At 44.2% G+C, this 24,479-nt stretch overlaps 1 long non-coding RNA gene across 3 annotated transcripts in view; it reads left to right on the top strand.

The window, feature by feature from the left end:
- LOC149524676 (uncharacterized) overlaps positions 1-15,333 on the top strand; it is a 91,934-nt gene extending 76,601 nt beyond the window's left edge. For 2 of the 3 annotated variants that reach the window (XR_016349165.1, XR_016349164.1), the window contains exon 3: positions 14,016-15,333. This is a non-coding gene — a long non-coding RNA (uncharacterized LOC149524676). The remainder of the gene's footprint in view (positions 1-14,015) is intronic. The other variant, XR_016349166.1, reaches the window with a different exon arrangement.
- The last annotated feature ends 9,146 nt before the right edge of the window (positions 15,334-24,479 follow it).

Here is a 24,479-nt window from a genome sequence, read left to right as displayed (position 1 = left end):
TTTGAAAATGGCCAATATTATCTTGCTATTTATTTTCTTTTCTGAAGCTTATTTCACAGTGGCCCTAATCCTGCACTGAGGACCAAATGGGTACCATGATTCATCTATGTGGAGCCCCCAGATCAGGGCCTTAAACAATGACAAGTGACAGATGTATGGTTCTATTGCTCAATCCATGCACTACTGGAAGGTGCTCACAAAGGACAGCACTGAGCATGGTATTAGAAGACATATAGGCTGTGTCTAGACTGTCAAGTTTTTCCGCAAAATCATCTGCTTTTGTGGAAAAACTTGCCAACTGTCTACACTGGCCGCTTGAATTTCTGCAAAAGCACTGACGATGTCATGTAAGATTGTCACTGCTTTTGTGGAAATACTATGCTGCTCCCGTTCGGGCAAAAGTCTTTTTCTGAAAAACTTTTGCGTAAAAGGGCCAGCGTAGACAGCAGAGATTTATTTTCCGCAAAAAAGCCCCGATCACGAAAATGGCGATCGGGGCTTTTTTGTGGAAAAGCGCATCTAGATTGGCCATGGACTGCTTTTGCGGAAAAGTGTCCTGCCAATCTAGACGCGCTTTTCCGAAAATGCTTTTAACGGAAAACTTTTCCGTTAAAAGCATTTCCAGAAAATCATGCCAGTGTAGACGTAGCCATAGAATAAAACTGCAATAGAATAGTAATGAGGAAGCTCCATATTAGGCAGAGTATCAACAATCGGTGCAGGTATCAACAATCACAAAGTAGGGAAAGGGTGTGTGTGAAAAATTCTATACTAGGAAACTAAGAAGACATTCAGAAGCTCTCGTAATGAAAGTGTAATTGTGCAAATTACATTGTGAAGGTCCAGTCCTGCAATACTGGAGTAGTCCCGTTGCAAGTAGTCCTGGTGACATGAATGGGTCTAATACGTTTTTCAGGTCTTTATAACTTGAGGTCCCAGGAAAACAGCATCTAACTAAGGGCTATACCTTGCAGGCCAGATCCTACAAATTTCCCACTGGGTTCAAGTATTTTAAGTGCAATCTACATGCCTATGCTCTGTCTTTGTTAGGAATAAGTAATAATATTCTATTATTCTGCATTATTTCATTGAGGGAAAACCAATGCTACTAAAACAAACCCAAATTAATGTTTCAGAGGGATAGCCGAGTTATTCATTTTCCAAATGAATGTGTTTTGCCTAGCTTTTACATCAAATGTCAAAGGAAAGGTTGTGTCTTGTTGTGCTTATAGGTTTGATTTTGAGAGGCTGAGCTTACAAACATTCCCCTCTCTCTCTAGGATCTTTTACAATGCCCATCACCATGATATCGGAGTGCCTTGGATATTGATTAATATGAACACAAGAAGATCTCTATGGCTATGTCTACATTGGCATGATCTTACGCAAATACTCTTTAACACAAGAGTTCTTGCATTAAAGTATTTGCGCAAGAGAGCGTCTACACTGGCATGTGCCTTTGTACAAGAGATGTGCTTTTGCACAAGAGCATCCATGCCAGTCTAGATGCTCTCTTGCGCAAGAGAGCGTCGATGGCCATTTTAACCATCGGGCTTTCTTGCGCAAGAAATTCATGTTGCCTGTCTACACTGGCCTCTTGCGCAAGAACAGTTGCGCAAGAGGGCTTATTCCTGAGCGGGAGCATCATAGTTCTTGCGCAAGAAGCACTGATTTCACTCATTAGAACGTCAGTGTTCTTGAGCAAGAACTCGCTGCCAGTGTATTCAGGCAGCAAGTTTTTGCACAAAAGTGGCCGCTTTTGCCCAAGATCGCACCAATGTAGACACAGCCTATATGTCTCTTCTTTCTCATTACCAGAAGGGTGCTGGCATGTTTGTTGTCGAATGGCTGACCTAGGTGGGGTTGTTGAGGGAAAGCCAAGTCAATGGTCTCCCTTACATATTTTGTTCTGGAGATGCTGAGTTTTTCAGTCATTCTGATAAGCAGGTTCCACAGTTTGGAGCCAGTTGCTGAGAAAATTGTTTCCACATAGCACAGGATTCTGACTCTCGGGGCTGACAGTTCCATTGTTACAGAGAAATGGAGTTGTCTTGGAGAGATATTGATCTCACAGAGTGGGGCGGAGTTCCTGGGTGCAATGTGTATTAATGGGTGACCCAACCCATGCTCCATCTGGAAGGTCTCCTCTTGCTTTAGCCCCAGCTCAGGCAGGCTGGCTGCTCCTTTTCAGAGAAGTGTGCTGGGGTTGGGGCTATGGCTAGCGTGGCCATGGCCTGCCTAATGGCTTGGGGTAGCTGGGGCTGCACGGTGCTGGGTTACACCTGGTACTCAGGAGATAGGGAGCCTCCTGGTTCTAGGGCTGCCTGCCCTGTGCTGGGTCTGGGAAGGGCAGCATGCTGCCTGACTGGTGCTCAGGGGCAGGGAGTGCCATATGCTGCTGGAAAGGGGAGACTGGTGGTCATGGGGAGAAGCTCTGGGCTCCAATGAGGAAAGAGGGGCATGAGGGGTAGGCTTGCTAGGGGCTAACTGCCCTGCACTGCTGGGCCATCCACTGTCCATGGCAGGCACTCACAAAACTTGGGCCAATCTTATGGAAGGCTTTGGCAATGAGCATCAAAACCATGGCTCTCTGTCAGGATGTACCATAGAGCATCAGAAATATACCATAAAACGAGTAAATAATGCTATAAAATATTTTAGCTATTTCTGTGCATTGCACAATTACCACAAAACAGTTTACTCCACTGATTTCAGCTCAACAAAACATTAATAGAGCAGCCACAACTGTGAGAGTGTTAGTATGAAATATACTTTGAATTAATCTGCCTAAGACTAGGAGGTCACAAAATATACTGTAGGTGGAAATGACCCAGTTTATAGGATAGCACACCAGTATCACTGGTGCATAGGGTTGCCAGTCCTCCAGGATTGCCCTGGCATCTCCAAGAATTAAAGATTAATCTTTACTGAAAGAATATATGAATCCTCAAGGAATAGGTCCAGCCAAAATTGCCATCCCTAGTGAATAGTTCTAGCTAACAAAGTCTATGCTAGTGTCAGAAAGATAGGAGACCCTCTTCATCTTTGGATTCTTCAATTGGATTTATTTTCCCAGAGTTCGTCATTGGGTTTGACAAAGCCTATGCCCCCTACGATTGTCTAATTTGGAGGACATACTAAGACAACTTTCGTTCTTAAAAGCAAAATTCTAGCCCTTTTCTCAGGGAGCCATGTACCCATCTCAGTCTCGTATATGCCCCCTATTGCCATAGTAATGAGAACCTCACACACTGCAGGGTATTTATCCTCACAACACCCTGGTGCGGTAGGGCAGTGCTGCCATCCCATTTTAGAAATGAGGGATTGAGGCACAGAGGGATTAAATGACTTGCCCAAGGTCACACAGGAAGTCCGGCAAAGCGCATCTCAAGTCCTGGGCTTGTCTCTCCCTGGACCATCTTCTTCAGAGTAAAGTGATATGGTTTGATGGCTTGAAGAACAGCCTTCCTTTCTGCACCAGGAGGCTAAGGAGAAGGACTCTAATATCCCTCTCACAAAACACACCTTTTAAATCAAAGTTGTTTGAGCTTGTCTACAGTTCAAACACAACAGCAGCATAGCTGCACCATTGTAGTGTTTTACTGTGGACACTAACATCTGTGGAGGTAATTCCCTTCCCTGAGAGTGTGTAGCTAAGTTGAGGAAGATTTCTTATGTCAACCTAGCACTGACTCTATGGGGATTTAGATTGGCTTATCTAAACTGCTCAAGGGTATGGATTTTTCACTCCCAGGATTGATGTAGTTGAATTGACCTGCTTTTCTAGTGCAGGCCTTAGTTACCTTTGGGTTGTATGCAACGAATCATCTCACTCCTCCTGACTGGATTCTGTAAGTGGTGAGAAGAGAGGCCGTGAGTCTGCAAAGCATGTAAGCACATTCATGAATTGGGAGGGTTTCAGGACCAGATTTTTGAAGATATGTAGGTGTCTAGATAGGCACCTAGTGGGATTTTTCATAGTACTAGGCACCTAGATGCTATTGAGAGCAATGTGCTTTGCTGCATCAGGCCATAGTATACTGGAATCAGTTTCGGATGGGGTCTGCAGGAGGCAAAATAATGGTTTGCAGGCCTGTCCAAATATGTAAAAGCTGGCCTTGTGTTCATCTTGGATTATTCCCAGAATGAGGTTTTGTGCACCCTGCACACTGACTTGTGGTCCATGACTTGTATACTTGAAGACTGCATCTGTATGGTTTTAAATGACTGACAATATACTGATGCTTCCGTGATGCTGAGGAGTCATTTACTGGTGCCCTCCCCTATTCCTTGTCACTCAACACTAAGCTTTTGGAAGCTTGCCATGCCTCTGACAGCTGATTCTTTGCATGAGAGCAGAATGCACGGCACAATAAGATCCAGGAGAAGAGGCGGGATTTTCATATTTTGCTCTGATGTCAACAGCAGTAATCTTCAAAAGAGAGACCCCCCCCCTTGGGGAGCTGGATTCTTCCAGGAGGGACCACCCTTGCCATTTAATCAAGCCTGATCAGGGGAGCACAGAGCTTTTTCTGCAGGCCAGGACTGTGTGCACCGACCAGGCGCCAGGGCCTCCCGCCCACAATCCTCATTAAAGAAAAATCACAGCGGCACAAAGACTGTTTACTTATTTGTAGTATCTCAGCAACAGCTCATCTGGTTTTGCTTTGGTGATTTTTTATTAAAAGAAATGCCACATGCTGTCACAAGAGTAGCAAAATCACTCTTGCTGTGGGTCAGCGGGTATGCCTGTATGCTGAGACTGGTTCTGCACCACTAGTCTTTCAGACTTCCCCTGAAAACTTAGGGTGCTGGACAAGTGATGAAGATGGCACTAGTGTACTATTCAAGCTATCTTAGATGGAAAGATCTTTGGGACAGAGACCCTGTTGTTGTTTTATACCTATCTAGGGCAGATGATGCATACAAGGTATGGAATCTTCCAGTGACTAATCCTTTCTTTTTTACATGACTTTTGTAGCTTATTTTGACAATGAAATCTTAGTGGATTGCAAAACACCATGCAGAACTAGCGTGAATAGCAATCATCAGCACATCTGCTCCCCTCCTCTATATATATGTTAGTTTCTAAGGTGCCACAGGACCACTCATTGCTAAGCTATGAGATATTATTCTGAGTTTGACCGGAAGAGAAAATTGAAAGCTCCAGAAAGAGGATAGGAGACCAATGAGTCTCTTATAGTAAGTAATGTTATCTGGAGAGGACACTAGTTCAGAGTGTAGTAGAGTCTGAGGTGGACTTTACAGACTCCATTCTTTCTTACCATTATATTTTCAGTCTTTGATCAAAGGACTGCATTGATCTGAGCTGTTGGATCAGCTTTGGGTGTCACTTATCAAATGCGCAGGCTTAACTGGGGGTACCCTGGAGCATGCCAGGAACTGTTTCTGAGTAATGGAAAAATGGTGATGATAAATTATTTCAGAGTCATTACTCGCCCAAATGAAAACATCTCTGAAGCTCAATGGATGGTCAGACAAAACTTTGAAAAGGGATCACTCTGGTTTTATAGCTTTTGTCCCCACCTGCAACCCTACTTCTCCACAGCAGTCAGTTGTGATATGAGGACAAGGAATACTTTGGAGTAGGGAACATCAGCCCATAAATCTTTAAGAAACAAAGATCCCATTGGCACTGGAAACATCTTCAGATCAAAGGAGAACTTCTGATAATACAATATAGATGGAATTGTTGTTCATGTACAAGGCAGAGCCATATACACATGTGCAAAAGAGATTTTGCATGTGTACATGGCTAGACGGGGACTTGTGGATGCACAGGCTCACTAGCCGTGTGCAAATCCCTGATGAACATCTGTGATTGCTGAAAATCAGGCCTTCTGTGTACTCCATAAGGCACCCGCATGCTTGAAATGACCCCTGGCACTCCCTGCTTTACTGTAGTATCCAGACAAGCTAGGAGAAAAATAATAATAATACAAAATGTTTGGTGCCCTAGTAGCTCCAGGTGCTGAACTATCTTCTTGAAATACTCCATCTGCAGCACTTCACAAGCCTACCCTTTATTTTTACTGGCTGCTGTTCTTGGGCTAGTGTTGACAGTTTAGTTTACAATAACAGTAAGAGTTACCATTACTACTCTTGGCCAGAAAGAGGGTCAAGTTCTGTGGGTGATGTGTTGCAATCTTATAAAGTCAATCACATAGAAAAACGTTCTTTTGGTGAATTAATATTTTCCAGGGGATTTGGGATGAGCAAGAATGGTTGTAATTATTTCTTACCATGTCTGTTAGGGAGGACATATGGAAAGATTAGTCTCAAGAATCTTATTATTGGACATAGTCTTCCCTTGGGGATTATACCACAACCTCCTCCCTTCTTCTTTCCCCCCCTTTTTCATTACATCAAAGTTCAGTGTAAGAAATTCCCCTGGTAACATGTGTACAGATAGTGCTTAGCAGATTCAAAATATGTGATGGTTAGAGAGATAGGATATGCTGAGCGGGCTTAAAAGAGAAGTGTGTGTGAGGGGCTAGTTCTAAAAGCTAGAAGGCAGGGGGAAGTTTTAGGTCAAGAAAGAGGGTTTGCCATTTGTTAGTAGGGATATGCTGCTGCTAGTGAAGTCTTTAGGCAGATGGCCAGGCTGGCATGAAGCATGGCAGCAGCATTAAGGAAGCTGTCAGGAAAGCGTACGCTGGAAGATAGAAATTCAGTGCATGTCAGCAGAGGAGGCGTGGGCTGTACAGGAGCAAGTTAAAGCACCAGCACACAAATCTACTGTGGTACTTGTACCGAAAGAAGTTCAGAGTGAAGATTTCATTTTCATAGGTGCCCCATAGCTGGGTGGGAAAGTGCTTTTAGGGGACATTTGTTAAAATATAGAAAAGCACTTTTATAGAACCACAGCAAGTGCTACAACCTACAACACAAACCAAACTTTGATTAGTGGTATTTCAACTTACTAGAAATATAACAAATATCGACCCCAAACTCTTGGCTGCTTGCAGCCCTATCACCACCAACTATGATCTTGGCATTCCCTATGTAAACTAATCATGGTTTGGCATAGTCAGTACTAGGATGAGGAATCACCAAGAAAAGCCCAGAGACTGTGCAAAGCAACGCTGAGAAGGTGATGGAATGAAATACTGGTGCTAGGATGTACTGTGCCATAAGAGCTGTTGTCTTCAATGTGCCATTTGCTATTTGTGGCTCTAAAGATCCTTCAGAGCATTTTGTAAATATAGGGCAGTGAACATTAACACTGTGGCCATGTTCTGCTTTGGATAAATTACTTTCTGACACCTTCATTTCCCTCTTCAGTTCCGACAGAATACAATATTCAGATTCTGACCTGTCGTGCAATGTTTTCCTTCACTACTCAGGAGGCAGCACTTTAGTAGGGGGGCACATAGTGATTCCTGTATCTGGTTTGTAAATCTCTTGCTCAAAGGTTTGAAAGTTCCTTCTGCTGTGCAAATGTGACGTCACTGTATTTCAAACTGTGGAGACCATTGTGGTCTCCTCAGTTGGCTCTCTTAAAAAGTTTATGGGATCTCTCCATCGCTCAGGCTCAACTGTCACTTGAGAACTCAGAAACAGAGGTTGATCGATCAATCAGGAGAACTTCAGCAGATGAGTGCATAGGACCAAAAGAGCAGTTGGGATGCAGAAGGACTGGAAAAGGAGGTAAAGCATTCAGGAAGTAAATGAGGGGGTCAGAAGAAAGATCTAATCTTTCTTCATATTCTGCATGCACACATGTGTACACATATATGCACACACATGAGCATCATTTCACAATGATAAGCCACCTTTGAGATGCTCACAAATAATTTACATAGATTTTATCCTATAGAGAAAGGATGATCCAGGGGGTTAGCATGCTAGCGGAGACTTGAGAAAGCCACGTTCAATTACTTCCTGACTTCCTGTGTCATAGTCTTGCTGTGCCTCAGTTCCTCATTGGTAAAGTTCCTTCCCTCACAGGGGAGTTATCAGAATACACATGAGAGATTGTGTGGTGCTCACATACCACAATAATGGGGGTGTAAACAGAGTTAGCTATCTCTCATTCACACCCTTCTGGCCTAAACTCATGCTCAGGCAACTTGCCTCAGTTTCCCCTTTAGGACTATTCAATAAACTCAGACAATTTTGTCCATTCCCATCCCTTCTCAGGTTGTGCTTTTATTAAAGGAATATTCAGAATAAAGTCTCACAAATAAAGATTTCTTTTCCTCTTTTTTTCCCTTTGGCCTACCACTTCTAGGCCCTACCTGGCTGGGGTCTCTCTCCTAGAACCTTCTCATTCTTAGCAATCTCTGGTCCTTAAACATTCCTCCCTTCATTGCTGTCCCCTGCTGTGCTTTATGGGGAATTCACCTAATCTCTCCTGTGGATCATTCTGTAATCAGGTTTGTCTAATGCCATCGGCATGCCCAGACTTTGGCCCTTATTTTAAGGCAGGAATGGAGAACCACCAGGTCTAGTACCCAGCTTCCTTTGATCTGGCCCTCAAGGCTCAGGGATTCCCTCCTGGGGAAGGCAGGGGGAGAGAAATCAGCAGGGAGTCAGCTAAGGCCCTGCATGGCTGGCTCTGCCTAGTGAAAGGGAGGAAGTGACTCTGCGCATTGCCATTTCCTCTCTCCCCCCCCCAGTTGAAGGAACGGTGGCACAGGAAACATTCACCTGCGGGTCTATGGGAGAGGTGGGGGATGGTTCCTGCCAGCACAGGGCCACATGGAGTCACCTGTGTCTCCCTGGGAGCTGCGCCAGGTAACCACCCCAATCTTCTGTCTCCTCCCACAGCCTCCCTCCCTCCCAGATCCTGAATCCCCACCCCAGTCCATTTCTGCACCCTAACTCCCACCCAAAGCCCACACCTCCATTCCTGGCCTGTTCCCCGGCAGCCCCCTTATGCACACCATTCCCTTCCACTCCAGAGCCCAAATTCTACTAGCCCTGGGCCCCCAGTAGAGTTAATCTGATCCTAGAAACTCTGAGCTTCACCCCCACTTTCTGTGGGGCTGAAGTGCGAGGGAAACCCAGGTGCCTGAGTTGCCTGCTTCTCATTTGGAGCCACATCAGTGAGCATTATTTTTTCCCCCTTCTCACTTTGGGGGCCAGGTCAATGAGGGGTTCTTATTGTTTTTTTGGGGGGGGGGGAGGTTGCCTCTCACTTGTGCGTGGCCCCAACTGATTTCTCTGTGAGGGTACGTCTACACTACAACGTTAATTCGAACTAACTTAGTTCGAATTAGTTAATTCGAACTAAGCTAATTCGAACTAAGCTAATTCGAACTAACGGATCCAGACTAAAAAACTAGTTCGAATTAGCGTTTTCCTAATTCGAACTAGCATGTCCACATTAAGTGGACCCTGAACCGGGGTTAAGGATGGCCGGAAGCAGTGCCGGCAGGGCATCAGAGGAGGACTTAGAGCGTGGAGATGCTGTCTCAGGTTAGCCGAGGGCTGTGCTTAAAGGGACCCGACCCCCACCCCGGAAAGACAGTTCTCAGGGGTGCCCCGCTTGCAAAGCAGTCCTGGCTTGGAGTGCCCGGACTACCCACACTGGGCACATCACAGCACTCGGCCATCAAACTGGCTGCACTTGCCGCAGGCTGCCATCTGGGGAGAGGGAGCAATTGGGGGGCTGCAGGAGAGCTTCCACCCCCAGAAGCCCGCAGAGCCTGCCCAGTCCTCCCCATCGGGGGCTCGTGCCCCATTCCTCCCTCACCTCCTTCCACTTACCCTTCCCTAGCCCCTCTTCTTGATGTACAAAATAAAGATAACGTGTCTTCCAAAATGGAATCTGTGTTTATTGAACAAAACTGGGGGAGACTGGGAAAAGGAGGTGGGAGAGGGGAAGGAAGAGGCTGGGAGAGGGGAGGGCAACTAAAATGATCAGGGGTTGGGAACAGGTCCCATATGAAGAGAGGCTAAAGAGACTGGGACATTTCAGCTTAGAAAAGAGGAGATGGAGGGGGGACAGGATAGAGGTCTATAAAAGCATGAGTGGTGTGGAGAGGGTGCATACAGAAAAGTTCTTCGTTAGTTCCCATAAAGAAGGACTAGAGGACACCAAAGGAAAGGAATGGGTAGAAGGCTTCAAACTAGTAACAGAAAGTTGTTCTTCACAAAGCAAAGAGTCAACCTGTGGAACTCCTTGCTGCAGGAGGCTCTGAAGGCTAGAACTAGAACAGAGTTTAAAGGGAAGTGAGATCAAGTCATGGAGGTTGGGTCCATGGAGTGCTATTAGCCAGGGGGTAGGAGTGGTGTCCCTGCCCAAGGTTTGTGGAAGGCTGGAGAGGGATGGCACGAGACAAATGGCTTGGTCACTGTCTTCGGTCCATCCCCTCCAGGGTCCCTAGGGCTGGCCGCTGTCGGCAGACAGGCTACTGGGCTAGATGGACCTTTGGTCTGACCCAGGACGGCCATTGTAAGCTCAGGGCTCAGGGTCGGGGGTCTCAGTGGACCCCCTTGATTCTCTTGCACACCTGCTCCTGGGTGGCCAGGCTGGCAGCTCTCCTGCCCTAGCCGGCCACTTTCCTGTGCCTAGTGCAGAGATCATGGACGAGGTCCACGATGTCTGCACTAGCCCAGGCAAGTGCCCGTCTCTTGTGGTCCCGGGCAAGCTCCCGGGAGCCGCCAGCCTGGTCCCGGGAAGAGGGGGAGGGCTGGGAGGCATCGGGTGGGTGGCTCGATCCGTGCCAGGTGCAGGGTCTGCTGGCTGGGTGCTGGCAGGCTTGCACCTGGCACGGGCACCGTAGCCAGCCCGTGCCCCTTTAAGGGGTCCGGGACCGGGAGGGGGGCAGATGAGTTTCCCTGGTGTTGGCCAGAGTGGCCACCAGGGAAACCTGGGGAGGGCTAGCCTCCCACTAGTTCGAATTAAGGGGCTACACAGTCCTTAATTCGAACTAGCTAGTTCGAACTAGGCTTAATCCTCGTAAAATGAGGTTTTCCTAGTTCGAACTAAGCGCTCTGTTAGTTCGAATTAAGTTCGAACTAACGGAGCGCTAGTGTAGCGCCTATCAAACTTAGTTCGAACTAACGTCTGTTAGTTCGAACTAACTTTGTAGTGTAGACATACCCCTAGTGTCCGGGGAACAGGATGAAAAGCTAGCCGTGTCCTGGAGTGCTCAGCTGCTGCCTCCCCCCGCCCACACGCTCGAAATTGCACCCTTGCTGGAAACCCCATCATTTTGTCTTCAATCCTATTTCATTCCTATGGAGGATCTTAGCCATGAACTGAAGCTCTAAACAAAGGACTGAATGATCCATCCAAGCTTTTGATGTACTCTAGAGACTTGACTTAAGCCAGGAGTTTATTCCATCACTACTATAAGCCTGAACCATGAAATCTGTGTGTTGTATGTATTTGGTTCATTTAACAATTTTAACTCTCAGTCTTTCTTTTCTAAATAGACCTTTAAATTTTAGATGCTAAAGAATTGGCAACAGCATGATTATTGGGTAAGATTCTAAGTTATAAATTGACCAAGGCACATAGCTGGTCCTCTGGAATTGGAAGAATCTTTTATTTGGTGATATTGGTTTTCATAACCTCTTTCATAATCTCGAATCTGTACAAGGAGTGCTACTGATGGTGATAAGGGAGAACTATAGTGTATGAAAGACTTACTTGTATCAGTACTTGTTAGCCAGTGTGGTGAAACAGAAGTTCTTTTTGTGACTGGTCTGGTGTGCTTTATAGTAGAGGAACTCCAGTCTTGGGTTCTGTCAGCCCTTGTCTGTAAGCAGTTTGCCTTGAATTGATACACTCAATAGTGTCCCCCGAGAGCACCCTTTGTTACAGGTGGGACTGCTGAAAGGCACCTGATACTAAGGAAGCACTGAGCATCCCCCCCTTTGAAAATCACACTCCTTTAAAGGAGTTTTAAAGCATGCAATTGGAGGCTTCAAAAAAAGACATCACTTGTGAAAATCTAGGATCCTCTAATGACATTGAAATAATGTGTATTCCATAGAATTTGTTAGGGCAAAAAGTAGGATTTTTTGTCAGATATACAGTGCATGTACACATCCATCCATATGTCCCTTTCTGCTTTTGTAATGCAAAGCAGACTGGCTAGTAGATAATACCTTGTACGTAGAAAAGCCGCAGCATAGCATAGCTAGACAAATTCTGGAGGTCTACTAGAGATCCTTGTGCTCTTTTGCTGCCCTGTGTTGTCACTGGAGCTCTGATAGAGAGTGCTCCTGTGCTGGCTACCAGTAGACTGATTCATTCCCACAGCCTCCTTCCCTCGGATGTAACTCAGTCACCGTGTGATGGTGACAGACAAAGACACTTACAGGAACACTGATCAGAAAAAAATCTCTTTCCTTTGCCACCACAGTCTCTCCTCTCACCATTTATGCAAGGGCTTTTTCTTGCAACACAACCAGAGGAATGCTAGAAAACTGGAGTTCAGCACATATTAGTACTTGGCAGTGAGCTACTACCTCCTGCCATTAGTGGCATGTTTACTGCAGGCCTAAAGCAACAATAGAACTGCCTTATGGAATGTACAGTGATTACAGTGTTGAGTAGAACCGCATTTTCAGCTGTTGAAGCTTTGGCAGTGGGTGCCTTTACAATAGGTAAGAGTGGGGTGTATTGTGGTGCAGGCAGGACCAAAAAGCACAGAGTGATTCATGCAATTGCAATAGAGGTAAGTGTTTTAACAGCGAGAATCTGGAAGTGGTCCATGTATTCAGTATTATTTGGGGGGGGGGAGGGGGAGGAGAGAAGAACCATAGTATGTTAACTCCTCAAGTGCCTGTTAGCATAAATGAGTAATTCCGCTTTTAGAAATATAAAAATGTATGACTCTACAATGTCAAATGGAACAAGATTTTATTTAAATAATTTTTAAACTAAAACCATAGGCCAGATCCTCCAACCTGGTACAGTCCTTTTTGTGCTGCTCCTGCATGTAAAAATAGATTTACAAGTTGCCCTAAGGAAGCACCTACAGATTCCCCCAACAAAAGGAACTTCCTAGTACTGGATAGTGTACAATGTTTATATGCTTATTTATTTAGATAGCCTCATAAGCCTCATAAACCCCTATGAGTTAGGGAAGTATTATTATTAACCCCATCTGACAGGGGGAGAAACTGATACATGCAGAGATTATATACTTATCCAAAGTCTCCCAAGAAGAGATGGGAAGTGAGCCTGGTTCTCCTAATCTTTCAGAATCATCCTCCATGTAATTCACCATCCAAAAGAGAACAGAGGGAGACTGCTTAGTACTGGGTCTGACATGGTTAAATCACCCCCCTAATGTGGTGGTGGAGGAATAATTCAAGCAGGTAGCTTTGGGAATTAGTTATCCTCAGCAGGTTTTCAAGGTGCACATCTCCACTTGCTTCTAAGCACCAGAAATTTTTCAGATTTTTTTCTCTCTTGGGTCTGCATCTCTTGAGGCTGACCTCAGCATCACAAAGTAATCACAAAGATGAATGTCAGCAGTGGTTCCCATTGAAGAAAGTGAAGAGTAGTGGTATTTGCTTGTTTGGAACTCAACTAACTGGACTTCTCTCTGCAGCTGAATCTGTTGCCTCAAACTCTGGTTTTCTTTCAGCTGCTGAAACTAGTTGAGATGCACTAATTCTGAACATATTCTCTCACTCAGAATTCATTCTCCCTCAATCAGCAAATTCAAGAAGACGAGCAAAACCATTTTATTTTTCTGAAGAGAATATTTCATCCAGAAATATAATGTACTTTGGTTCTAGTCTCAGTAATTCCTTGGCCTTATTTCCAGTAGAAGAAAACATACTGCACCTCCTGTGCCCTAGCTTCATGGCTACCAGAGCCTTTTTGTCCCTTCTGTGCTTCGCAACCTAGCTGTGGAAGCAGAAGACCATATGTTTGACAGTTTAGTTACTCTCACATTTTCACATAAAGTTTGAATTTGTGTTCACTTATGTAATGGGAGACCTTTCACTGGTTATTCAGCTATGGGATTATTAATTATGTGTGTTTTCCCCTTTCTAACAAATCATTCTGTTTGTTCCAGAGTGTGCTGGTAATTTTGGTGGGGGAGTTCAGGAGATGGAGCGCAACGTGATTCAAGACAAAAGAGTATCCATTCTGATTATGGCTCCTGCTATTCATTGTGAGACCGAACAAAACATTTCAATGTGGTTGAGACTGAATCAAGAAAATACAAGTCGTGGGTAAAAAAATGTTTTGTATTCATTGAAAATTGAAAGAAAGGTGGGAGAGACTAGTGATTGTGTCAAAGTTTGAGATGTCATCAAAGCCCAGAGTTGTTTGTATAGTTTTAGTCACACAGTTTTCTTATGTTGTGGTTTATATATTTGAAGAGTATAAAAATCACACATTTTAACTAGAAAACCCCCCTCTACTTGTTTGTTAAAGGCACACAACAAATGACTCTTCTCTTACCGTGTTTTTTGGACAGATTTTGTTTATAAGAGAACAAAGGAAAAACAGAAAATAAGGATTTAACTTTTCTTCAGGTTTTTGAATTTAAAATACTCTTTGATTTCCAAGCTGGTAATGATTAACAGTATTAACTGTTTCATTCTCTTAGATGGAAAGGGACATTGCAGCACTGATGTTTTTCACCGTGGTTCACAAACTTGGTCTTTGGACTAATGCGTGTCAGGTAAAATTTTCAAGCCCAATTCATGAGGGATTATTAGGATAGTAGTAATGAGTTAATTGAACAATACAGCTGTTTTGAGTATATCTACCTACTATAGTTCTCTGGGATGCTGTAAACATACTGTACATAACCTTGGGGTATTCTCATATTTTAAAGAAACCCAAACTTGTTACAACACATTACTCAAGAAATAAACCTCCTTGCTGACATCCAAACTATGAAATATTTTGCTGATTGGTAGTAGGTTTCCTTTGTATATCTTTAGAAAAACACCCTCTTTCTATAAAGGGAAAATGGCAATTTAAACAAATAAAATAACTCACTCCCTTTGTGTGGCATTCACTCAGTATGACAAACAGGTTGGCCTTTTTTTATGTAAATATTCTCTGTTTATCCATGCCTCAAACAATGTTTCTGTTTTACTGAAACCCACTTAGTGAATCAGTCAGTTCTAGGATCACTCAAATCTGGCCCTCAGTAACATATCAGCCTGCTGGTAAAGGATATAGAAGGGAATCACTTTCCATAAGATCTGTGCCAAATGTTAAATTGATAATTCACTGACAAACTGAGAGGTGTTAATCAATTGTATGGAACTTTCTGGATGCTCAGGTGTTGTAAGCAAGATAGACTTTGAAGAATTCATAGACATAATAGCTAGAGTAACTTTTAGCTCTGTTTTTGTATGATGATAAAGTGCCAGATGGGGAAAGCTTTGCATGCATGGAATGCCAGTGGCTTCTATGGGAGTTCTGTGTATAAACTCCAAGATACTGTGAGTAGATCTTGTGGTTGGGGCGAAAATAGACATAGATGTAATGCTCTTTCATATCAGGATGAAAGAGTCCAACCCTGAGCTCCTGTATGCAGAATATTTACTATGCAGTTCATAAAGAAAAGAATGTCTCTGCTAAGGTGAAATAATGACTGGTACTTCCTGTGCCAAATAGGAGATGACAATGGAAAAGCCCAACTTGTATATGAAATTGATTCTATAACTACTAAAGGCTGTACTAAAATCAAATAGGAAGAGTTATTTTCTATTCTGTTGCCAGATCAGATCAGACTTATGGTCCATCTAGTCCAGTATCTTAGATTCAAAGAATGTTCGGCACCAGATGCTTCAGAAAAAGGTACAAGAAGCTTGTGTTAGGCAAACGTGGTATAATCTCCTCCCATGTTGATCTCTTCTGAATCCCTAGTATTTAGAGACTGACATAAACCCTCAATCATGAGTCTAACAACCCTTCCAAACTTTTTATCATTAACCTTTATAACTCTGAATTTTCTTGTTATATGTTATAATACTTTTATTATATGTCCACTCTCTGTTTGAATCTTAACAGTTGTCTTCTCTTTTTTTTCTAACACTACTGTATATTGGTCAGAAATTTTCTCTGTGCTTTTCTGACCGATGCCAAGGTCTTTTCCGTGATTTAGAACCTTGCAACAGGTGTGAGCAGTTCAAATTCTTTTCCTTCTAACGTGCATTACTTTGCATTTGTCAACAAAGATGTCTGCCATAGTGTAGTCCATTCCCTAGCTGTAAGCTGCTTTGAAGCTTCTCACAGTCATCTCTGGTCTTGAGTAATAATCTTGTGCCATCTGCAAATACTTGATGCCTCACTGTTTGCCCCCTTAATTATATAAAACCTCAATGGGTTTAGTAGAGAGAACTGTGGATCACCCCACCGCTAATCTTTTGTCATATTGAAAATTAAATCTTCATTGTTATTCTTTTTTTTTTTTCATTTTTTACTTTCAGCCAGTTTCTAATCCATAACAGAATGTTTTGTAGCAGTGGGAGAGCATATTTATGCAACATTGTCCTATTTCATTGACTTAATCTTTCAGCTGACAGTCTTGTACTACTGCAGTATTATTTGAAGGTTGATTTAGAGCAATGGAGCTCCATGTGGTCTTCTGATATGCAAGGCTCATTGCCCAGAGCCTTGGCAAGTCAGCTACTTCGATTGATTTATATGTTGGATGTTTCCTCTTACGTCATTCTTCATATCTCCTCCCACAAACGATTCTATTTTTTTTTTAAGAATGGCTGATTGCAAATATATCACTATAGTTACAAAAGAGTCCTTCAACTATAATTTGATAATTTACACAGTAAAAAAGAGACATGCCTTAATATACCTTCCCAGGGTTATTTGGAGGACAGAGGCCTTAGCAGACCTCTGATATATAATCAAGAGGATCACTGTGGCCTCAAATTTCCAGAGAAGACCAGCCAAACCTCTTATATGTCTGCTTGTTTTGCTAGCATGATGTTACTTTGCGCTCTGTGAATAGATTGGTCCACCTGTGTGTTTGCTTGCATCTTGTTTGCAAGTTGATTATTTTGAAAACATACCAGTGCTACCAGATTTGCCTGTTACTCTGGGGTGTGTGCATTTATTAGGGTTACTCTTATGGGTGAGGAGGGATTGATTGTTCTACTAATGTACTGCTTGTGCTATTTGTGCTCTCATTTGGAGCTTTACTTCTTTCCGCACTCACAAGTGGACCCCTTATATGTCCCAGTAGATTGATTCCACAGCAATGTCAAATGTGACCCTCATATACCCTTGGACTCAGTGGGTTGGGTTAAACAGCACTTTAGTCTGACACCATCATATGCCCCCAGGTTCAGTACCTCCCTATCCCCACTTTCACATTGCAATGGTTCTGCTAGTACAAGTTGAACCTCTCTAGTCCGGCACTCTCTGGTTCAGCAACATGCATGGTCTGATTTTAGTTAATCAGATGCTCACTTATCATGGGTGTAGCCAAGTTTCCTGTGGTCCCATAAAGTTTGTTTACAGCCACCAGTCCTGGCTCTCAGTGTTCTGTGCTGTTATTTAGCTCTAATTTACCCCTAAACATATTCTAAGAGCCCAGTAAGCAGTGGAAGTGTTAATAATGCTACTAGACAATATTGATCTCCCATGATTTGGCAAATTCTCTGGTTCAGCACTGGTCAGGTCCCAAGGCTTCTGGATTAGAGAGCTTCAGCCCTGTAAGCTACCTGATGAGAATTTTTGGGTGATTCAGGGATCTTTAGCTTAGGTACAAAGGGTGTTGTTGTAGAGTGAATGGGGAAGCCAAAATAACACCGGAGGAGACGGAGAGAGAAAGAGGAAAAGAGAGAAAAATAACCAGCTTAACAATGAACCATACAAGGGGAGCCAAACAAACAAAAACACTACAATATTACATCTAACGTAAATCTGATTACAAACATTAGCAATAGCAATCAATAACTGATCACATAAGGCAGGTTCAGGAGGCTATACCTAAAAGGAAGGGTTGAGATCTCACCACTCCATGAAGCTTGAACTGATCAGGGTTTCCAGCTGGTGATCCAGATGGAGGTCTAGAGTGTTGGAGACTGGCAAAGCAGAGCCCTCTGCATGATCAGTCAGTAGAAAATGAAGTCCCAATGGAACTGATGCAGACTTTAGATCCAGGCATCAAAACATTTTAAGCAAGGGTAGGAGTTTTTGTAGGGAGACAACATTGGTTCAAGGGGGACACTGGATTTGTTTATGCAAAACAGATGGTTCAAGGGAATATTTTAAAATTGTTTTGTTTAGGCTAGACAATAGAAACTGATAATTCCTGGCTATGGGTGGTGTTCCTTTGAGGGAGCTCATAATACAACTAGGCAGTTTCAGTATTTTGGATACCAATAGAGGATCTATTACTACCATTAGTCTGATAATTACTGATGTGGGTGTGAGCAGGTGTGGGTTCATTAGCATCTGGAGCAGAGATTTTCACCAAGTCATGCTTTCCTGCCTCCTATATCCCACAGTTCAGTGTGATTCTTGTTTTGGATATGCTGTTTTCCATTCTGTATGCTAATGGAGATGTCTTTCTGTCTTATCTTTGATGTAGATGAAGCTAAGGATTTCCTTAATCTTATCACCCTTATCTGGAAGGGTTTAGGTGCATCTTCCTCTGACTTTTCATTACTTTGGGTTTGGTTCAAGCAGAGGCCTGGGGATATGTGTTTTTATGAGTAATATGCCCTGGTTCTCCAAGAACACAGAGTTGATAAGTAACACCAGCCTGATATATTAGTACAGGTTGAAACTATCTTAACTGGGACTCTCTGGTCCAGCAACTTTGACCACGGATGTTCCAGGACCAGAGAGTCCCAGTGGAGGGCTAATGACAGGGCAGCAGAGGCCCCAAGTCTGGCTGTAGGAGCCCTATGGGCAGAAGTGGGGCCTCCCGGCTCCAAGTGTGGCAACAGGCGCCTGGTGCAGTGGCTGTGGGGCTGCCCAGAGCGGCAGCAGGAGCCAGTTTTTGCAGCAGGAACCTGGCGTGCAGAGTCCACGAGGCTGCCCGGTACAGCAGGAGCCCAGTGCGCAGAGGTGGCAAGGCTGTCCGGTACAGCAGCCGGAGGTTGACAGGGCAGCGGGACCAGTGAGAAGTGGGGGGAGGGAGAGCCAGTTGGGAGGGTAGCAGTTAGGCCAGGGCTGGTGCCAGGGGGGCCAGAAATGACGGCCCCATGTCTGGCAAAATCCACCATCTGGGATGGGTCAGGTCCTGAGGGTGCCAGACCAAGGAGGTCCAACCTTTACTAGTGTATCAAGGAACTCTTCATATCCCTGTGTTCCCTCCCAAAATTGACCACTGGGTTATTTAATGCATAGTCTGCCTTCCTGTAAAATATAGCACTGTGTTTTACCTGCTATTTCAGGACTCTTCAGTTTGTCCAATAGTCTGTAATGTAGAACTAGCTACATCCATCTGAGAATTGGTGTACTGTTCTCTCTAGCAGCCTACTTGGCTTACACAAATACACTTGACCTGTGAAAATTGGCTTGCAATTAGGAGACAGCAGCAGGGTCAAGATTAGTTCAAAATAAATTAATGGTTAGAAATTGTAACTTGCTGTGCTACATGTGGTGCATCTTTCAAGGCACATGTATCAATTGTTGTAATTGCTTTCTTCAACCAGATCCAAACAATTCCTAGGCATGCTAATTAGTACTATTTTTGCTACAGGAGGGCATTTGGCCTGAAAGTTAAATTTCCTATTATGCTTTGATCATAGGACTCCCATTAGAGGATGCCCCTGAGAAAATGACTTTGTTTTGCATAGTGATTTATATGGTAATGCTCCTGCTTATTTGGAACAGTTTTAGCATGAATTTAACTAGTGTCAGTTTAGTGGTGAGAACCAGATGTTAAATAAGTCTGTAATTCTAAACGGTAAATTAAGTTATGGATAAGTGAATTTTGGTGATCTTGATTAAAGAGTGAAGCAGCAATCCAAACCAGGCGAGTCAAGTAGTTCCTGATCATAGATCTACTACCTTCTGGCCCCTCACACTTTGCAAGTGAAGCTATAGGAACAACAATGGCTATTATAACATTAGGGTCTTTAACTGGTTTCACTGTTGCTCAGAAGCTACTTCATGGGCTTAAGCACCTTGATCAGTCTCAGTAGAACTCGCCCATATCAGCTCACTAGTTTGGTTCAGATGAAGGATGTAAGCCAAAGATGCTGATCCTGTAAGCATGGACACACACTGAAGGCAGGGGTAACATCCTGCTCCAGTTAAAGTCCATGGGTAAAAATCTTGCTGACTCATTGGGTCAGGATATAACCCAGTGGGACTCCTCTTTTATAACAGCTAAGCACATACGTATGCGTTTGCAGAAGCAGGGCCTATGCGTGTAAATTCTTCCTCTCTTTCCTCCAGGCCTTTTTCTTTTAACACAGCTGGCACAGGGGGAGGGTTCTTCTCCTTGGAAAATTGAAAAACAAATAAAAACTTGATGGTGCTTTGGATCCTTGTTCAAAAACAAATCCTTTCTGTTACATTTTTTTTTCATATTGCTTTTTTCATAGTGTCTACTACCAAGCAATAAACAGCATCAACTTGACTGAGTTATTAAATTTAGAATAGGTCAATGAGCTACAGCTTGGTATGTCCATTCTCATCTAAACTTATGTGGCAGGTTTTTGAATATAACATGGCTAGTTACTTTATGGGAGGATGACACATCTTAGTTCCCCCACATCCTCTGTCCTTGAAGCAAAAAGCTATGGAAAAGAGGGACCATATTTCAATTCAAGATATACAATATATTTTTCAATGAAGTGGTAATATATCATTTTTAGCAGAATAACTTTCTTCCCTCTTCCTCCTACCCCATACTTATGAGAAAAATATGGCATCTTAAACTAAAGCACACTTCAGTCAGTCTCCTTGTGTCCGCTCTGTGCCAGCAGCCACAACACTGCTTTCATCTTGGCTTCAAAGCGTGGTGCTGGTGTATGGGGGAGGGGATGTCGACTGCAAGAAGGGAAACAAATAAACAAAAATAGAGGGAGGACTAGCAGAATAATCTACCTTTCCAGTGTGAGCCTGGCCTGCAGGAAGGCTACAGTGCATGTTGTAGTCACACGGTTTTGCACTGCTGCAGATATATATTTTTTGGTTATTGCCACTTCCCATGCTGGGAAGATTCTTGTCACCCCTCACATATTTTATCCACAGAAAAGGCTGCCCTGCCCAGTGCTTGGTGATTGAGGCTGTGCCCCTGGTGTGCCACACTATCAGTGGTTCCCAAGGCTGCCTAGCCTGGGAAAAGCTGCATGGACACATTCCAAAATCAGCATTACATGCATTATTGTTCTTACTCTCCCTGATTAGAGTGCACACAATGAAAACAACAGCAACAGCCTCATTTTCTAACCCTCCTCCCAACACAAGGCTGCACCGAGTCTGGTTTTTCTCCCCAAGTCTTCATAAAAATTAACTGTTTCACTGCTGGGGGGAGGGGTCCCAAATACCATTGTTACTGAACTACTGTGTTCTTGATTATTCCACAAGAATTTCCAGAGATTGTGGGGACATTTTAAAAAAATGCCTAAATGACTTAGCTGCATCAGGCCTTGTCTATACTGAGAGATAAGATTTAATTTATTAAGGTTGATTTTTGAGCACTGGATTTTCTAAAGTCAAAGGTGCATATCCCCCCTTTGCACAAGAGGTCTACAGTGATGCACTGTGGGTAGCTATCCACATTTCTTGCCTCCCCTTTGCATTCCAGATTGTGCTCCCAGTGCCTGATGGGACCAAAACTGTGCAGCAGGTGGCTCTGGAGACATGCCATCAGTGTCCCATAATGAACTTATTTCCCCCCCTCTCTCCTCAGCTGCTTGAAAGCAATGGCACACAAACTTTTTGCACCCCTTTCCCCTCTGTTTACCTCTGCAGACAGCAGGGTAAGCATGAAACCCAGCATGGGAGATGTTCAGCAGCAAAGTACTATTATTGCAATCCTATTAACCATCTTGCACCTTATGCTGCAGTATGTTCAGAGCATACCACCAGAACAAGGAAGAATCTCGGTAGGCCATGAACATACCCTTCTGTGAAGCAACTTGGGATAAGTGATTGGCAGATGATGGCAGCTTTCAACCTATTGACACAGTTGTTGTGAGACAAGCACCGACTGGTAGGACTGCTATTGGGATGATAAGCAGTGCAGCTATGGGACTTTTGCATGCATGAGTCCACTTTCATAGAGGTTTGTGAATTGCTTTCCCACAGAAGTGGAGCAATATCCAGAATGAGACCCGCTCTGACAGTTGAGAGGTGAGTGGCAATAGCCCTCTGGAAGCTTGCAACATCAGACAGCTACCAGTCAGCTGGGAATCAATTCAGAGTGGGGAACTCTATACTAGGGGCTGTTGTGATCCAAGTGGCCAAGAGAATCCATTCCCTTCTGCTACAAAGAACAGTGACTCTAGGAAATGTGCAGGACATAGTGGAGGATTTTGCCATGATGGGGTTCCCTAACTGTGGAGGGGCAATAGATAGAATGCACATCCTTATCTTGCCACCTAATCACCTTGCCAAAGAGTGAATAAACCACAACAGATACTTCTTGATGCTGTTGCAGGCGTTGGTGGATCACAAGGACTTTTTCACAGACATCAGTTGGGATGGTCAGGAAAGTGCATCTTTAGGAACTACAGTCTATTCAGAAAACTGCAAGATAGAACTTTCTTCCAGGTAGGAAAATTAACACTGGAGGTGTTGAAATGCCAGTAGTGATCTTTGGAGAATCAGCCTACCCCTTGCTTCCATGGCCTATGAAGCCACATACAGGCTGCCTGGACCACAGTCAGGAGCAATTCAACTGTAAGTTGAGCAAGTGCAGAATGGTGTTAAAATGTATTTCTGGATGTTTAAAGGGAAGGTTTTACACTTTATTGACTAGGTTATATCTCAGTGAAAGCAACATTCCCATTGTTATGGCAGCTTGCCGTGTGCTCCAAAATATCTGTGAACGTAAGGAGGAAAGTTTTATGTGGAAGGGAGGTCAAGGCAGAACATTTAGCCACTAATTGTGAGCATCCAGACACCAGGGCAATAAGGAGAGTACATTGAGAGACACTGCAAATCAGAGAGGTTTTGAAAAATAGCTTTGTGAATAGACATACAGTGATATGGCAGTCAGGCACAATGCTGTTAATGAGGTGCCCCCACCATTAAGTGTGCTTGCTTGTAAACCACCCCCACTTGTGACACAAACAATAAAGATATTGTTGTTGAGCAAACATGCACTTTCATTTAGGGAGCACAAGGAAACAGGGACAGAAAATAAGTTCAGGATGGGTGCTTCAGGTGTGAGGGTGGGGAGAGAAGGGAAACTGGGACATTACAGTCCCCCTGTTCAGCAATCACAGGCGTGAAGACAGCCTTTTGCTCTGGGATGCATCCCTGGAGGTTGACTGTGAGACTACCTTTGACTCCCCACTCCCGCCGCATTCTAGGATCCCTGGAAGAGGAGGCTATGGAACTTGGTGAGGAGGGGTCCCTATGTGTTGCAGGGGGTGCTTGTGCCTCTGGCTGCCCTGGAAGTCCACCGTGTATGTCATCACTTTCACCATGACCATCAAGACTTCCTCTTGTGTCTTTGTTTAGTGTTCCCTGCATGCTCTCCTGCCCTCATGATCCACTCACATCTTCTGCAGCAGTGTTTTCCTCCAATCAATCACTCCCTATCCAAATGAGTGGACTGCATTTCCCCCTTGAACATGTCACACCTAGTACATTTGTGTCTTCAGATCTGTGCTAACCAGACAGCTGGAAGAGCCGGGGGAGTGTGCAGCATGCTCGCTGATGCTCCTGCTGTAATGAAAAAGTGAAGGGTGGACTTCACAGGAGATACATTGTGGCACGTAAAACCTAATCTCTTAGCACAAAGGAAGGTCTGTCTAAAGACAATGGGGATGTGTTATGCATTTAAGCATCCACTATGCAGCAGGTATACCACAGAGATCTTAGGGGAGCAGCAGGACTTGGTTTGGCAGCAGGCATAGTAAGGGAAAGGCCTTCACAGGGGAGAGAGTCTGAGCATGGCAGCAGGGCAGAGGTTCATGAAGTGGCCATGTGTTCACCAACCTCCATTTGCCCAGACAGTGCAACTTCCACTTTCCATAGGAGCCTGCAGGAGGGAGGGGAGGAAGGGGTCCAGGTGTGGTGGCAGAGCAGGGACTCATGCTGATACCATGTGTTCAAGACCCCCCATTTGCTGGGATAGTGCAACTTTGCCTTCCCACAGGAGCATGTGGGTGGGGGAAAAGGGGACCTCAGCATGGTGGAAGGGCAGGGGAGGGAGGGGGAGTGGGCATGGTGGTATGGCTGGGGCTCAAGCTTTGTTTCCTTGGGGATGAGCAAATGGAAGTTTACTGCTGTGGGAAGTTACATAGCTTCTTCTGTGCCATTCAGGTCGCCATGTGCAATATCACTCTTCTCAGAATCACCACAGAACAATAGGGAGTGGATACGGACTGAATGTGACCAGAAACCCGGTCCTTAT

This window comes from Pelodiscus sinensis, chromosome 3 (genome assembly GCF_052426305.1).
Source record: "Pelodiscus sinensis isolate ZL-2025 chromosome 3, ASM5242630v1, whole genome shotgun sequence".
In the NCBI taxonomy this organism is placed as follows: Eukaryota; Metazoa; Chordata; order Testudines; family Trionychidae; genus Pelodiscus; species Pelodiscus sinensis.
The sequence above is the reverse complement of the archived record's forward strand: the minus strand, read 5'-3'. Positions and strand labels throughout refer to the sequence as shown.